This window comes from Pundamilia nyererei, unplaced genomic scaffold (genome assembly GCF_000239375.1).
Source record: "Pundamilia nyererei isolate P.nyererei 1_Seehausen unplaced genomic scaffold, PunNye1.0 scaffold00086, whole genome shotgun sequence".
Taxonomy (NCBI): domain Eukaryota; kingdom Metazoa; phylum Chordata; class Actinopteri; order Cichliformes; family Cichlidae; genus Pundamilia; species Pundamilia nyererei.
In genome coordinates this window covers 1,940,054-1,953,629 of record NW_005187487.1, presented here as the reverse complement: position 1 = coordinate 1,953,629, position 13,576 = coordinate 1,940,054, and the positions used below count along the sequence as shown (strand labels likewise).

The 13,576-nt window shown below is 39.3% G+C and overlaps 1 protein-coding gene across 1 annotated transcript in view; it reads left to right on the top strand.

The window, feature by feature from the left end:
- Nucleotides 1-13,576, top strand: part of LOC102202217 (leucine-rich repeat and fibronectin type-III domain-containing protein 2) — a 132,394-nt gene that overhangs the window by 1,241 nt on the left and 117,577 nt on the right. The gene's annotated exons all lie outside the window — the stretch shown is intronic.

Here is a 13,576-nt window from a genome sequence, read left to right as displayed (position 1 = left end):
CTTTAGCAGAGTCAGGTAGAGCTGAAATTATTATAGTGAGGAGAGGAGAGAAAAAACATGTGTGTGTGTGTGTGTGTGTGTGAGAGAGAAAAAGAAAGAGAGAGAAAGAGAGAGAGGGGGGGATTGAGGGAAGGAAGAGATTAGCCTACTCTTTCCAAAACGTCCCCCTGTGATTACAGTAGGCTGAGACGTTTATTAAACTCCCTTTAAGTTACACGGATGGACTGGTGCTGCTGCTGCGTGTGTGTGTGTGTGAGAGAGAGAGAGAGAGAGAGAAAGAGAGACAGTGAGAGAGAGCTAGAAAGAGAGAGAGAATAAAAGAAGGTTTTAATCGCATGTCCGATATGTGCTGGTTATCGCCAATGAAAATATTGGTTTGGCAGGTACGCAAATGCGGGAGTGTGTGTGTGTGTGTGTGTGTGGTTAAGGGATGGCCGCCATGAGGCTCCAACGCCACCACCCACTGTAATCACCACCCTCTTGTGGATTACTTGGCAGTTGCGGGGACGGAGTATGAACTCCGTGTCCGGAGGTGGAACCTGTTCCGCGGCCGCTGAAGTCTTTTCAGCACCACGGACAGCGCAGTCAAACTGCGCCCAGAGGGAGCGTTTCCTTTCCACAGAGGGATTTGTACTGATATTTTATCGACATCGATGGCTGCGCCCCAACCAAGACTGTCCCCACCATGGAGAATTTCTTTCCAGCACACAGAGTGAGGAAGTTTCTGTAAAAAGAAAATAATAATAATAATAAAAGAAAACAAAAGGAAATCATCTACTGTAGAGACCCAACAGCCTTTACTCAGAAAACAACAACAAAAACAAGCAATATTCTGATGCAAAATGACTCATTGACAGGTGCGCCACACCCTGTTTATTCCCAGAGCCACGTAGGCCTAATTTATTACAGTCCATCTCATTGTCCAAATGTGCAATGTGTCTGAATGGAGCAGGAATAGCTTATGTAGGACTAATATGACCATTTTTCAGTCATTGCACTGTCCAGGTGCTTGTGTTTAGATAAAGAGAATTTGGAAAAGCTATTTGTTATGATTGTTTATTTAGTATTGGTGGTGGCATAGAGGTGATGTTTGGACATCAAATTGTTCTGAAAATGGATGGTTATGAAAATCACTATCTCACAATGTAATCATTGGATTATTTAAAAAATAAATAAATAAAAAAATCAAGATTGCTCTGGTGAAGAGAGAGCCTTTCTTACAAAAAAGAAAGAAAGAAAATCAAAAGCAATCCCTGTGCATACTTGAAATAAATCCTAAATAATAGGCAGAAGCTATTATTTCATTTGATATCTAAGTCCTAACTCTTTATAAACCAAAAACCTATGAAGGCGCATATTATTCACTTGAAGTCTGAGTCTGTTTGGCTGATATACCCCTGGACTTGCTCACCATCATTCACTGGCTCTCAAGAGAAATGTCTGTCTCAATGCTATGTTTGCTATTCTCTATTGAAGTCATTGAACAAGTGCCCTCATTTATGTTGTCATAGTGTTTTCATTGTCATTTGGTACTTTATACTAAATGACAATGAAAAAACAAAACAACAACAAATAAACAACCTTCTCTATGCCTTGTCAAAGTTACTGTACAATGACACTGAAAACAGAAATTCACATTCTTTATGTGTGTGGATTAATAATCATGGTTAAATCAGTTTGCACTGATAGTAACAATAAACAAAGAGGAATAGATTCTGATTTAAACAGTGGTAGATTCTAATTCAGGAATAAATTATCTACTGCAAACCAAGGCCCGCCCACTTTAAGGAACAGAAAACACTCATATGATGCTCTAACCCTGAATGCATCTGTGAGTGAATGGCTCTACTCAGCCTCAGCAGTTACACACTTTCTCATGTGGCTCGTGAAGAATGACCTCATTACAGGAATTGTGATGTCACTAGTTCTTTTTTTGGTTTAGACTGGGTGTGGTGAGTGTGTAGTGTTGAGCAACTGTGTTACAGAAGAGGGCCCGGCGTTTGAAACACATGGGAATGTTTCTGCTAAAGGTGTTAGAATTCCTTTTTGGAAACTGTAGGATCCAGGATTTGTAAGGCATTAATCTTAAAACTTTAATTCAAATTATTCCTTCAGTGTTGTTAATGCTTGGCTATCAGCTAACATGCAGCACAAGGCACATAGCTGTTTGCCTTCAATTATTGCTTTAAGTTTAGCAATTTGAAGCTTTTTTACATTCCTTTAACTGATATGCATGCCTTTGTAGCCAGAAAACAACAAAAGCATGAATTGCTTTTGTGTCTTTAGCTGCTCATTGCTAACAGTCCCAACAGAACTGTCAGCAGTGCTCATCTGATATGTTGATATCACTAGCATTTATTGTCTGTCAATGCTTGATGCCAGAATGACGCTGGAGGGCTAATGCCTTCTGTCGAGACTGCTTGGTGAAATTGATAGGCCTGCTTTGACAGATGAGATAACCTGCAATCGCAGGGAAACACAATTTACGAGTATGGCAGATGGATGCTTAGGACGCACTCAGAAGTAGGGCAGCTTTACCGTGGGGAGAAGCTCAACGTGCACAGAAGGCTCACAGAGAACGTTAGAAAGTTGTTGTTTTGTGAAGGAAATTATGAGAGCGATGTAGGAGGAATGACAACTAGAGGACTTTTTTATTAAGCAAGGCACAGGGAAATAATAGAGAGGGGATCAATTCCTGTTAGCGTCTGTGGAATAGCTTTTATGGAGGGCAATAGCAGTTCAAAAATTAAGTGGAAAATAACTTGGGATTTAGCCTTAAACCCTCTGTGGCATCTCATCTGCTATGTGAAGAAAACTCTCCCTCATGGCTTCTTCTCTCACCTTCACCAACAGAAAGATGTATGGATGCATAGAATGCTGAGGAAATAAAGAAAAGGATCTAAGCTTGAAGCTGGGAGGAGTGTAAAGGCAGTCAGATACGTTTGATCTCTGCTAAAATAATGAATGTACAGAAAAGTAGCACTCAGGAAGAGAGTGCAGCTGCAGGGCATTTTCATGTGCTTTCTTCACCTCAAATTGCCATGCATTACAGGGAGACATTTCCCTAATGAATTTAATCATCACTACTGTTGTCACTGTGTTGGTCTTTTGTTTGCATTCATGTTGACTACAGCCCAGCTGCTGGAGTGCGGCATATGTGCAGAGTGAAGCTGATACTTGATGTAGTGTTTGGAGACATCAGCTGTTGGGGTGGAGCCCCTAGATATAGCTCCAGCAATTCCTTTCTTTATTTTTTTTCTGGCGTTGCGTGTTTGTCTTCTTGCTTGCTCATCTTAGAACACAATGGTCTTTAAATGTTATCTAACTTCTCTAGATTAGATGGAATATGTGTGAAAAACTGATATCCATTGAAGGTTTTAAGGTTTCTTTACACTTGTTCAGCTGTGATTTGTTGTTTGTATAATGGACACCATGAATTACGCCCAATGTCATGTGTAAAAGTTATTCTGGTTTTCATCTGTAGAGTCCTATGCCTTCATCACTGATTCTTTTCAGTTTTTTGACACAAACTACAAATATCCACCCATTAATAAGAAAAAATCCAACAGATTTCTTTCCCACTTTTGCTTGCAACCATTATTTCCATTGCTTCCTTTATCGAACTACTATTAAATTCAGTTTGGTACACGTGACACATCAGTGTTTTGAGAAGAAATTGCAATTAGTAGCTCTCAACATTAAAAAAAAAAGTCTGCTGTTGTTTTACCAATTGCCTCCAAAGTCTCAGGTGTGGCATCTGGAGCTTCCCACCGGCAGAACTTGAATGAAGTAACCCAGAGGCCTTTTCCAACTCAGTAGAATATAGTTTTGCTTTTATGTCCATTACAACACACCTTGAGAACCACACAATTTAAATAAAAGACCAAGTAAAGACACTGTTGAATTGATATTTTTTATATTGTGCTAAAATATATAGATATATAATCATTGCCTTTATGTGTCCTAATATGGCTATCAATATGAAGAAAAGGCCAGACAGTCAGACGATTTATTTTCAACCTTCTAACATTTCCTTTATCTGTGTCTGTGCTGACAAAATGTGCTTTCTTTATTTAGAGTGCAACAAAAAGCTCTGTCTTGTCTTGTTTTGTCGTGCAGTTTGGACTTTTGTTCGAGCGGGGTTTGTGCCTAGATAAACCCAACAGACACCTTAATGTTGACAGCAATATACAGTACAGTAGTTATGAATATGACTTATGGTCACTCAGAGGTGATGTTTCAATTATCTTGAGGAACCTGTTAACCACACTTTGCCTTCTTTAATTTACAGATTATCCTCGATTTGCTAATTATAAGAAGAATATCTAAAAAACGTTCCAATTGTGACAATTAAGCTTTTTATGTCCTGTTTTTGGATTCCTATCAATACTGTCTGATCACTGTTTATTTTGTTATCCATGGTGCATCCTCCCTTTTTTTTTTGCTTTTCCACTTGTCTTTAGTCAGCCAATCACAACAGTATACACACTCCCCTGTTTCCACTTTCCACCTACCAGATTGTCTTATAAATTGCAGGAATCAAGCTTTACGGCTCACTTCCTAGTGCTGTTTCCTTGTTTTCCTGGATGATTTTGGATTTACTTGTTTGTAATGTCCAGTGTTTGGGTCCTTCTCTCCAAAACCATTACATTATATCTAAACTGGCCTGAATGCCTAGAAGAAAACTCTCTGTAAAGCAAAACCATTACTTCCTGCTTAAGTACTAAAACAGGATGTACTATGTCCTTCATGTACTGAGGCAATCACTGTGACTTTATTCCTCAAGTGATTTAGTACCTGTGATGGACCGAGCAGCGAAGGAAACTTAGGCACAGGTTAAAGTCCAAAAAGGGTTTTTTTTATTTAACCCAAAAACATAATTGGTTAAATCATGCAAAAAGAGTCAAAATCTTGGGCCCATAAAATAGGTCAAAATAACAGCCCTCTACTCAAAGTTAACAAACCATACTGGTAACTCAAACAAACCGACCTAACTTAACCAGACAAAGAGGAAACTTAAATAGTGGCTGATAAGCCCACAAAAAGGGGTAAAACACACAAAACCTAACTAATGACATAATGAACTCCAATTCCCCCCCCATGGTCCCGAGTCATGGAATGAGCCAGTTTGCAGCTTTCCATCAAGGCTCGCTCCGCCCCTTTTCCACCTCTTGGGTCCTCAATCAAGGGACTGGAGCAGCTGCAACTAAGGTAACTCAGAAAACAAAGATTAAATCATACATAACAGTGTAAACTAAAATGTGCGTACTTATTTTAGAATGCAGTGTTATGTGGATATGTGAATTAATTCTAAGCCAAAGCCAGGCATTTATTGTCCTGTAAATTAATTCCTATATTTAAAGACAAATGTGAATGCAATGTATAAGCCTCTACACTAACATGGTGGGTATTACCACTGTGTAGCTGTACATGCAGCCATCATAGTACCTTAACACTTAATAAATTAACCATATATTACTTGCTAGGCCACAATCTTTCCTCAACCTTAATGCTAAGTGCTGGTATTTTCAAATGTGACCTTTAAAAAAAAAGCAGCAATCGAAAAAATACTGCTGGTGAATAAGCCGCAGTTTTTTGTTTGTTTTTGTGGGGGTAAAAGCACAGAAGTTTTGGAGGTCTTGGAATCCGGTATGTTCTCATACATACATGTAAAGCCACTTAATGAAGAAGGATGGAAGTTTGGAGGTTACCGAGTTACTAACATTCAGTATAAAGGCCTCCTCATTTTATTTTTTTTTTAAATCTCACTCATGTAGAGTGGTGGTACCAAAGGAATTTTTAAATATGACAAGTCTCCAAGTGTCTCTTATCCTTAGAGCATAGGGTCGGACATTAAGACCTGAGACTGGTGGAATGATTAGTGATTTTAGGGAAATGTTTCAGGGGGGTTTTAATATATGGAAAAGCAAGTTAAATCCTAAAAATGAAATAAAGATGTGGGCATGGTTTTTCATTGTGAACTGTCTGACAGATCGTTAATGCATTATTTCAATGATGGAGCTCTTTCCAAAAAGTGTTCTGTAAAACATCTACATAGTGCTAAGTTCCCATTGAGAGAAGTATTTTTAGCACAAGTTTTTAGTGGATATTTGCTGGAGAACAACGACTTACTACATATGAGATGTCTGAAGATCTGCTATATCACCTTACTGCGCTGGATTGGGGGTTGGCCACAACACTACTCTGATGTGGCTTCTTCTTGCTGGTCACAGCTGGAAGCTCTTGACTCTAGAGTATATCAAAGTGAGCTACATATTGTGGAAGGTAGAGCCATTGTGGAGCTTTTAGAGAACCTCAGGGAGCTTGCACAGGCGACGGCTCCCTTCCTTTGTGAAACACAAGTCGGAACATTAAGATGTCACTGCTGACTAACCAATATGATCGTAGGGACACACATAGCAGAGACTGCGGATGCGAAACTCGAGAGCAATTCAGTGGGAAGTGGGGTATTTTCTGGTGACATGATTATAGAACTGGTATGGATGACAGCACGTCTGGGATATGACTAAAACTCTTGCTATCACGACTAAGCACTTTAAATACATTAGGAAAAATTACACTGCATCAGATTACAAAAGGTAAATTCATCTTATAACCCCACTCCCTCCCTGCTCTTTTATGTTTCCCATTCTTCTCTTTGTTTCGATTCCAGACCCAGTAGGACTGTAAACACTGAGAGTTGGCATTTTAGTTTCACTGTGACCCTTTTCTCCCCTCCCACACGAATTCCCTGTTGTTGTTACTGCTGCACTTTTGAATACAGTGGCGCCTATCATTTAATGGTGGGTTCATTCATCACAGTCAGCAGTTCTAGCCCACTCAAGCTACAGGATTTCAACTAACTTTTACATTTTAAAAGCCGGTGAGTTAAGCCTTTTGCTGCTCACACAGCGTTCAGTAGAGCTGATAGACTGAAAGTAAAAGGCAGTCATGTGGGTTCCAGTGTCTCATACAGGATAAAAATATGCTTTATGGGATATATGCTATTTTGTTTTCTTTACAAATACAGTATGTCTGAATATTTGATGTTCGTAAAACTGAAAGGAAAATGGAAAAGAAAGCCAAGTGTTGCTCTAAAGACTTTATATTGTTACTCTCTGTGCCTTCAAGTCACACTCTAGAGCTGACTGTAAGATGGATTTCTATCAACAACCTCGAAGTGTAATGTACCCTTGCCTGTTACAGTAAATTACAGCTCACAGACTCTGTGGATCACAGCCTCAGAGGGGAAAGGTGGCAAACATGTCTGCCAACATGGCGATTAGAAGTGATTATCCCTGATACAAGACACATTTTGCTTCTTGATGGTAAGAGTTGTGGTTGTGCTGGTGGCATTGTCACAAATGTCCCTCCTTTTCCCAACTTGTTTTCTATAAAAAATACCCCTACACCAGGGTCAACTTAATTTAGCATAGCTGTAGTTTAGATGAACAAGGTCAAGATAAAAGCTGATCTTAGTGCCACCTCACATGAGCTGTTGGCTCAGATGCTCCATCCATCTGGGTGGCTGTAGCTCAGGTGGTAGAGCAGGTCATCTACTGATCGGAAGGTTGGTGGTTCGATTCCCGGCTTCCCCTAGTCTGCATGCCAAATATCCTTGGGCAAGATACTAACCCGAAATTGCTCTCCGATGCATCCATCGGAGTATGAATGTATGTGAATGTCAGTTGTGCTTGTGTGAATGGGTGTGAATGGGTGAATGCGCAAGTTGTGTAAAGCGCTTTGAGTGCTCAGAAGAGTGGAAAAGCGCTATATAAGAACTAGTTCATTTACCATTTACCATCTATCGGTAAATATTAATGTTAGCATAACCTGTGAGTGAGCAATACATTATTTAGCGAACTCACTATATATCATTAATGTATAAACAGGCTGACAAAACTGTGTTTGTGTTATTTGAATGCTGCTTGTTAAATTTACACCTACAAATTCCTTGACTTTTTTCCTGCTGCACTGCAAGAAAACACAGACACTGCTGAAGTTATCACCAAAAGCATGACAGCAGCTCCATCAGGATTGCTCCTCTTACTTGCTCATGTGCAGTGGGCCCCAAGGTTAGCAACAAAAACTGTTTAGCTCCAGAGATCTAAAATGGAGAGCTCCTCGTGCCGCTGTGGAGTGATAACATTCAGGCTCTGCTGGGGATGTCGCTACAGTGAAGGAGCTGTAATTTAGAGAGGGGCTGGAACAGCTTATCTTCCTAAGCCCCTGAGCAAAATAAAGAAATAGTGAGTGCGAAAAACACACACACACACTCACACACACAAAAGACAGAAGTAATGAGTCATTGGCATTGGCAAACGTGTGAAATCACTGTCTGGATGAAGGTCTGTGGTCAAAGAGAGAGCAGGCCCACTTATTATTCACAGTAAGACAGCCAGAGTCGCCCAGACTGGCTCCAAAAAGGTCAGATGCTACTGCACATAGGCAACTATCTTTACTCTGCTGCAGAGTTTGTCAAGGTGGTAAATGAAAGAAGAAGACAAGAAATTTGTTGCTCCGCTTGTTTTTCTATAACAAAGTTGTTAGCCAAGTTACACAAGGAGCATTATTCTTTTCATGTTTTCTTGACATCTTTTCATTCCTTTTCTACTGCACCTTAAATCCCATTTGACATGTGCCACACCATATTCTTGAGCTCTGCGGTATACATTTGTGTTCGTTTGAGTGGAATTCTCAGGAGTTATTAGCATATTTTGTGCAGTCGGTAGCGTCATCAACAAGTACGCTTCACAAGGATGCAACTTTAAGTGTTTATTATAATTGGCTCTCAAGATTTTAGTTTCAGAGTTGTCCATGCTCTGTTATAAATTGCAGTCATTAGGTGGAAAATGTCCCAATTCTGCCTTAAAGTTGAAGTTCCGTCTCAGCGGCGTCTTTGATAAATTGATAGCAGGTCTTTTAATCTCGCCGTGCTCCTTTCGGGTCCTCCCCGATGATTGCTCTCTTGATGGGTTCTTTGCAAAGCACCGTCCTTGTCTCACAGCAGTGAGTTTACGTCTCATAGTCAGCATGAGCCTACAGTATGCACACAGTGTTCCCTCTGCGCTGCTTTTGAACACCAACCTTTCCTTTGCTTGTTTATTAGGCATTCAGTTGGGAGGAATTGTGAAGCTTCAGACAGTAAAATCTTTTTCCCCTTATAAATCTCTCTGTGTTACAACAGCGCACATCTGAGTGGTTTGATTTTATTGATTGTCACTGGAAATTGAGTTTGACGCACACTTCCCCCCGTTTTCTTTGACAGGACTTATCTTGATAGAGTGTAATATAGATGGGGTTGCAAACAAATTATCCATATTCAAATCGTTTAGTAAAATAATTTCAGGCTGGTTACATTTGTGCTTAGTACAGAGTTGTCTTTTTCAGTCACCCCAGCAGTCAACCATTATGTAATCTCTTCTTCAAAGTCCTCAAACTCAGTGTGTTTACTGACGTGAAAAATAATGCATTCTAAATGCAGTTCTAAAAGCAGGCTACAATGCAGAAGATTAGCCTCCGAGATAAAGGGGCTATGTTACATGCCCCATGCTCTCAGATGTAATATTCACACAGCTGTTCTATTTAACTTTTTTGGGGGTTTTTTTCTTATATGCATCTCACTGTTAAGGTCTCACCGCAGCATCTGAATTAGGTTTAGGGTAAGATTTTTACTTTGCCATTACTACATTTTTATTCTTTTCTTTTACAGACATTTGTTAGCTATCTGGCTTCGGAGTTTTCATGTCCACCTTGCCTCACATAATACAATTTCATTAAATGTCCCCTTTGCGTCAGCGTTACAAACAAGGTATCTTTTGGGGCTGGAACATTTAACCACCAAGAAGTATCAGGTCTGTAAAAATCTGCAGATTTATCAGCCACCAGATCCTGGTTTGTTTCCCATTTTGGACCTTTGTGCCCTGCACTTGTTTATGCTTTCTTTTCTCTCTTTCACTAAATCTTTTAGGTTTTCCTGCTTTTACTTTCACTTTCAGTGACTGGGTTAGGAAAAGGATAATTTTAGGGTGAGATAAATGATAACTTAGGAGACAGCCCATCCCAATATTGCCATAACCCAGTGTCCTGCTGCCTAAGGAGATGTTGAGACAAGGCAGTGGTGTTACAACAAAGTCCCTTATTTGGCCCCTTGTTTTCTTATTTAGTCCTGTTTCTAAGCAATGATAATATATAGATGTGCTAACAAACATTGGTTTAACCAAGTCTAGCTGATATTGTTTCTATAATATGAATGGAGTCATTTAGCTTGCATTCTTCCCTTTAACTGTAACTAAGATGTGTTGCACTGCATGGCTTGTGTTCCACATGATTACATGAAGTGGTGTAATTGTGCCGTAATTAGTTATAATAAGCCGCTGGCAAGCATATCCTGGGATGAAGAGGAAACCGCCAAAAATAGGAAAATTAGGTGAGTGCTAAAAAATGTAGCGCCTTGGGCCTCGGGTGATCATTTTGTGCTTCTGCAAATTTCAACACAAACAGCATGTTTCACTGACAGTGTAAAAAATAAAATCAGAGCAAAAACATAATTCACTGCTGGAGCTGAATGTGTGATAGCGAATGCCAACTGTGTCCCAGCCTGATAAACTTGTGGTTATGGGCCATATCAGTCAGGATACACATTTTAAAGTAGTGGCTGTGAATTGTAATTGAGACGTTGAAGTTTTTGCTACCAAAAGAAGATCAGTGCCATAAAAAGAAAAAAAGAAACAAACAATATCTTAGAATTATGTCTCTGCCTTTTACCGGTGAAGCAAACACAGAGGAAAGCCACACAGCCTCAGGCGATGAGCCTGTATAATCCCACAGCAGGCTATCCTTTAGATGTCAACAGGCTCAGCAAAGCCTCAATTTGTTCCTGGTATGAAGTGGGTGCTGAATAGATATACAAAAAGACAGGAAGAACCCCTTACTCTCACACACACAGACGAACTGATGGAGAAGGTAAAATAATTATTTGAACAAATAGTTACCCGATGAATATTTAACAGTGATTAGTCTGTTTTAATGCAGTAGTTTAAGAGTGGCCTTAAGGTCTTACTGGCATTTAATCTACTGACATGTTGTGGCCACAAGAAGTCCGTATATGCTGACTGAACTCCTGGGTGTAATGTTCACGTCAGTGACTCTTGCAGAGTGTTTTATAGCTCTTCCTAAAGGTCACTGCTCAGGTAGAGTAAACTGACAAGTGACCATGGGATTTTATTTTAATCCTGCACCGAGGACACATTCATTAAAACAATAAATGATGAATAACACTAAAAAGTTGGATTAAACCTACCTCATAACAGTTATGTTTATGGCTGCTAGATGAACAACTGGTAATGCATCAGCTTCTCCTTTAGATCGTGTACTTCATAGGAGAAAACTGGTTATAACAATATCTGTAGAAGTGTAAGACTCATAATGGACAGTTTAAAAATTACAAAGGAGTCTTTTCTGCCCAAAAGTCCAATTGACCTAATAGATTCCTACATTAGTCTTTTAATGTGTTTTAGTCTCTCTGGTGTAGACATTTGTGTCAGCCTTATCTTGAATGGATAGACTTACATGCTATCTTAAAGATGCACTTACCCTTCAGAACAATGCTGTGCATGCACTTACCCCCGGTCACATTATTCCAACATTACCTACATAGCTGGTAGTTCCATTAAATTAAGTGTTTGATTTGTCTGAGAAGTTCAAAATTAATCAGTTGAATGTTCTAAATTTTGTGCTCAAATCATTATTAACACTCATGACACCCAATGAGTGCCATGAGTGTTATAATGGCCCAACACAGTTGATTGAAGGCAACACTTAATGGATACATCAACATAGATGCAAAAGTCTTTCATACATATTAGTTATATCACTTTAGTATGGATATGGCAAAAAGTGGTCCAGTGAGTTCATTCATTAATCTCTACTATAGCGTGTTAGATTTTCTTTTTATTATCCCAATGCAAGTGCTGACCTTTTTGAAAAAAGGTTACATCTCTACATTAAAGTTTTATACCTTGTTTTATTCACAAGGAGAGGAAGGAAAATGTTCTCTTAAAACATATTCATTTACACACTGACTGGACCTGAGACTGTGTGAAATGGGTCAGACTTTCCCAGTTTTAGCTCCAACTTTAACCGAACCTATTTGCTGTTTTCTGAAGTAGGACGTCAAAGAGTTTTAGTTGTATAGTATCTGACAACAGGTTTCTCAATGCATTGGAAGTAGTGGTTAATACAGCTTTGAGCTGCTGGCCTCAAGCAAAAAACATGAAGAGCGGGCCATAAAAGTCTGTTAAGCTCAATTCTGTTTACCCTCATTCTTCTAGATTTGTTTTCATTTTTTAACTTTTAGTTTTGAGCCAACACGCTGTGAAACCATCATTTGGGAGAATATGTTGGGTTGAAATGAAGGACTGCTTGTATTCCTTGCTGAGCCTGAGGGTGTTAAAAGCTGTACTGAAACAACAGGAAGGCTTGAGATTCTTCTGACTCATACGAAAGCACAGACTGGTCTTTCTGTTAGACCGTCTGAACAGAGGGTGCAGTGATTCAGTGGTTACATACACCTGAGACCTAATGGAGGAAATATGAGAAGCGAGCAAGAAAATGCTCATTTTCTCTTTGACTTCTGTGAAAGACTTTCTTTTTACATTTTTTCTTAATATGAGGATTTTATAGGTAGAGGCGTTCATTATACAGCTCTCCACACTCAACATGATCCTTTTGCAGAGATTCTTTTTAAAAAAAATAGCCTTAAGCACTGTACAGTGTTCTCTCTGAAATAACTTGATGAACATACCAGGAGATAATCAGTGAACAATGTCCTGCTGACCCTGAGCTGAGCTTTACTTTGTTCGCATGATTCAGTTTCACTATAAGGCAAATTATCCCCAAAACTGCTGCTTCATTCTTCTGCTTGAGTAAATTGCTAGTCCTCTGCAACAATAGCTCACAAACTGAGATTTTCCATACTGGCAGAACAAAAAAAGTGTCACTTAATCCATCCATCATGCAGCTCATTTTAGAGGAACAATTTTTCGCCTGCATGCTCTTTTCTGCAATGCACTGCATGTGGGGCAGTCCTGGGGTGTCGACTGCTTCTTGCAAACAAGGCACCTGCTGATCTTAGGCAAGCACCAATCCCAGTCTGTCTAATCGGTTTTTCATCCTCTATTGAGGATGAAGAAGCCTCATGCATCATCACTGAAGGTTCCTCTCCAGTCAAATCAACAGCTTTTTTAAAATTTGATTTTCAAATACATGTGACATTAAAATGTAGGTTTTCTTGAGAAAGAAGAAACTAAAGAACATGTGAAGAAGACACAGCTGTACTTTTTTAAGTAGCTCTGACTAAATCTAAGAAGCTACAATGACTTTACTCATAAAATCTGTTTTGTGACATTTCTGGAATAGCTTTGTGAAGTGTGAGAAATGCCAGCGAGCAAAAACTCTAGTTTCCCTTTCTGTCTTTATTAAAAATGTGAATTTGGATATTTATGTATTATGAACAAACAGCCCAGTGGATCTTTTTCAATTTCTCTAGATAATTTAAAAATAAATCTCCATGTCA